The sequence below is a fragment of the Pteropus vampyrus genome, unplaced genomic scaffold, assembly GCF_000151845.1.
Source record: "Pteropus vampyrus isolate Shadow unplaced genomic scaffold, Pvam_2.0 Scaffold238, whole genome shotgun sequence".
NCBI classification, from domain to species: Eukaryota; Metazoa; Chordata; class Mammalia; order Chiroptera; family Pteropodidae; genus Pteropus; species Pteropus vampyrus.
The window spans coordinates 1,732,514-1,736,289 of record NW_011889019.1 but is presented as its reverse complement, the minus strand read 5'-3'; the positions used below and the strand labels follow the sequence as shown (position 1 = coordinate 1,736,289).

Here is a 3,776-nt window from a genome sequence, read left to right as displayed (position 1 = left end):
TTGCCTAAGAGAAATAAAAACATAGATCTGCATCAAGGCCTACGGGCAGATAATCATAGAAGCTTTATTCATAAAAGCCATAAACTGGAAACAGCTCAAGTATTTATCAACAGGTGAATAAATAAACTATGACACATTCATGAGATAATGACAATTCACTTTAGCAACAAAAATGACAGAGATAATACTACATGCAATAACATGGATGAATCTCAAAAACAGTACCCTAAGTGAAGGAAGCCAGAGGAAAAAGATCACATATTGTATGATTTTGTTTATATGAAGTTTCAGAACAGAAAACATTAATTTATGGCAAGGAAAGTAAATCAGAAGACTGATTGCCTTTGGAGAGGGTGGGGCGGGGCAAGGACTGAGTCAGAAGAGGCCTGAGGGAACTTTAGGAGTGGCGGTAATGTTTTACAAATGTTGATATCTTCCTTTGGGTTTCACAGGTATATTTCACAAGTTAAAACTCATTGACTCATACACTTAGAATTTATTGTATGGAAATTTTATTTGAAAAGAAGAAAAAACTAAACAGCATTGAATTCTGGGTAATAGACATGCTATTGAATCTGGGGTGAGGTGTACTAATGTTTGCAATTTATTCTCAATTGCACAAAAATGTAAGATGGATTAATATCTGGATAGAAAGATGGTTCAGATAGGTAGATATATGATAAAGCATATATAATAAAATGTTAATGTTACTGTATGACCCAGTACTTCCACTCTTAGGTATATGTCAGAGAATTTAAAACATATGTTCACACAAAAATTTGTATATACAGGTTCATAGTTGTGTTATTCATAATAGCCAAAAAGTAGAACCCAAATGTTCATTAGCTAATGAAGGAATGAATAAAATATTGTCTATTTATACAATGGAATATTATTTATCATAAAAAGGCATGAAATACTGATACATGCTACCGCATGGATGAACCTTGAAGACATTATGCTAAGTAAAAGAAACCAGATACAAAAGGCCACATACTGTATAATTCTATTTATGTGAAATTTCCAGAATAGACAAATCTGTAGAGACAGAAAGTAGATGAGTGGTTGCCAGGGGATAGCAGGAGAGGGGAATTAGGACTAACTGTTAATGTGTTGGGGGATTCTTCTGGGGTGATGAAAATGTTCTGGAATTAGATAGTGGTGATGTTTACACAACAGAGTGAATATACTAAAAACCACTTTAAAATTCACTTTAAAGCGATTTTAATGTTGTGTGACGTATATCTCAGTTTTAAAACTGGATAGTAGCATCCAGGTGCTGAGTAATAGGGTATTTCACTGTCAAATTCTTTCAAATTTGATTATTTGAAAATTTTTAGAATAAAATGTTAGAAAAAAATAAGCCACAGAAAAGAAGTGATTGATTTTCTGACTTCCTTTAGAACCACCCATGGCATGGGGAGCTCAGGGCTGACAATTGGGAAGGAAGTGTACAACCAACCAGACTGGCAAGTTAACTAGGGTTTTGTGTGGACTCATACTCCGGTGTTAAAGGCTGTAGATGACCTGCTGTAGGTTGACTCAATTCTTGCTCCCTGTGGAGGAGGATTTCAAACTGTATGGCAGGAATGAGGCTTGACACTGTTAGAGGCTAGTAGCACATCTGAGTGATGGGCCTCAGGAGCAGCAAGGCAGACACAGGCTTGCCCCTTTACTAGTTCCTTTATTGCCTCCCAGCTTCCAGATAGGGAGACTCCAAGGACTGGGCTGATTGGGGAGGAGGGATTTGTAGGAGAGAACCGAAGAGATTAGGGGATTCGCACTGAGATGCAAAGAGGTGCTAATGAAGTATTAAACACTTCTCAGTAGATTAGCATCAAGGAACCTGGAAACCGGATGGCAGAAGTAGAAAATGTCTTGAGGCTGCTGATAGGGTAGAGAAGATAAACAGGCTGGGTTCTAGGAACAGGTGGGTCTGTAACTGGGCATTTAAAGTGGATAACTGGCTTTGGGCTAACACTGATAAAGCAATGGGAAATAATCACCATTAATAAGAGTACGAAGGCCTCAAGGTTGGGGAGAAGGTTAAGAGGGATGCAGCTCCAGAAGTGGAGACTTGAGAAGTGTACAGAATTGAATAGGGTCCATACTCATGTCCACCGGGAACCTGTAAATGTGACCTTATTTGGAAATAGTATCCCTGCAGATGTAATCAAGTTAAGATGTCATCAAACTGGATTAGGGTGGGCCTTAAAGCAGTGACTAAAGAAGGGAATTTGGAAACAGACATATAGGAAGAATGCTATGTGTCTACAGAGGCAGAGATTGGAATGATGCCGCCCTAAGCCATGAAACACAAAGAATGATTAACAATCATCAGAAACTAAGAGCATGGAGCAAGCAGCTTCTCCCCCAGAGTCCCCAGGGAAGGAACCAACCCTGCTAACTGACACCTTGATATCAGACTCTGGCCTCCCAAACTATGAGAGAATAACAAGTTTGTGGTAATTTTGTTACAGCAGCCCTAGAAATGAATGCAGGTAGTTTCAGGGAATTGATTGGATGTGTAAGCCATGGAGAAATTTATTGAAGGTTCTGGGGTGGTTCCGAGAATCAGTGGAAAAGTTGAAGGGCTACAATGGTGGTTATGCTAGGCCCATCCAGATCTACGTTAGAACAGGAATAAAGAAAGAAGAGATGAAAAGACAATAAAGCCTCATTTGTATGTTGATCATAGGTAGAAAATGACACCGTCAGGACACATCTCCACTGGGAGTTAGGATGGCCCCACATGGGCTAACGCAGTTAGTGCTCCCATTTCTGGGACTGCAGAAATGACTGTACTGCCCTTGCCAAACGAGGCCAGTGAGAATGGAAAAGTTGATGCTCAGACTTGCAGAGTGATTGACTGTAGGTGTCAAGGGCAGGCAGTCTCTGATCTACAGAGGCTTTGTGTCTGTCTGGATGCCTGGGGCAGTGGTGGTATTGACAGAATTGGAAACCAGGAGACAAGTGGTCAGGTATCCAAATTCAGTATTTTAAAAGAAGATTCTAGTTTTAGTTACTTGAACAGATAATACAGCCACATGATTCAAAATTCTAAAGGTCAGAATGAGTAAAGTGAAATCTCTTTATCTGTCCCCAGCCACCCAGTTTCCCTAGAGGCAAGCTATACTGTCATTTGCTGTGTATTTTCAAAGATACTTTATGCATTTACATATTTTTATTTTTTGTATTTTGCCTCCCTTTGTTAAATAGTAGCTATAACAGAGGCTGTCATTTGCCTCCCAATTACCATTCTCTCCTTCAAGAAGCCTTAAGTCGTAGCAGCCCCAGAGCCACAAGAACCCTTTCTCAGCTTCTCTTGCAGGTAGATGGGGGCAATGTGATTAAGTTCTGGCCAATGAGATATAAATGGGAAGTATTGTGTGGTACTTCTGGAAAGTCTCCTTATTAGGAGGGGGGCCAAACTCTTTTTTTTTCCTTTCTTCTCCTTGCCTGGGATGTGGTGGACATGGTAAATAGAGCTCAAGCAGCCATCTTGAGCTATGAAAGCAGTGAATTTGAAGGAATCTCAAACAATGACTGAAGACACAAATACAGACCTAGACTGCCTACCTCTAGATCTCTTTTATGTGAGAAAGAAATAACATTCAATTTTGTCTAAGCCAACCAGGAACTTTTTTTTTCCTTTTCCACCTACAGCACCTAGTCTTCCTAGGTGGTCTCCCATCCAAGTACTAACCAGGCCTGACCCTGCTTAGCTTCTGAGATCAGACGAGATTGGGCGTGTTCAGGGTGGCATGGCTGTAGAC

The 3,776-nt window shown here is 40.1% G+C and overlaps 1 pseudogene; it reads right to left on the bottom strand.

The window, feature by feature from the left end:
• Positions 1 to 3,657: 3,657 nt before the first annotated feature.
• On the bottom strand, positions 3,658 to 3,776 carry LOC111728928 (annotated as a pseudogene).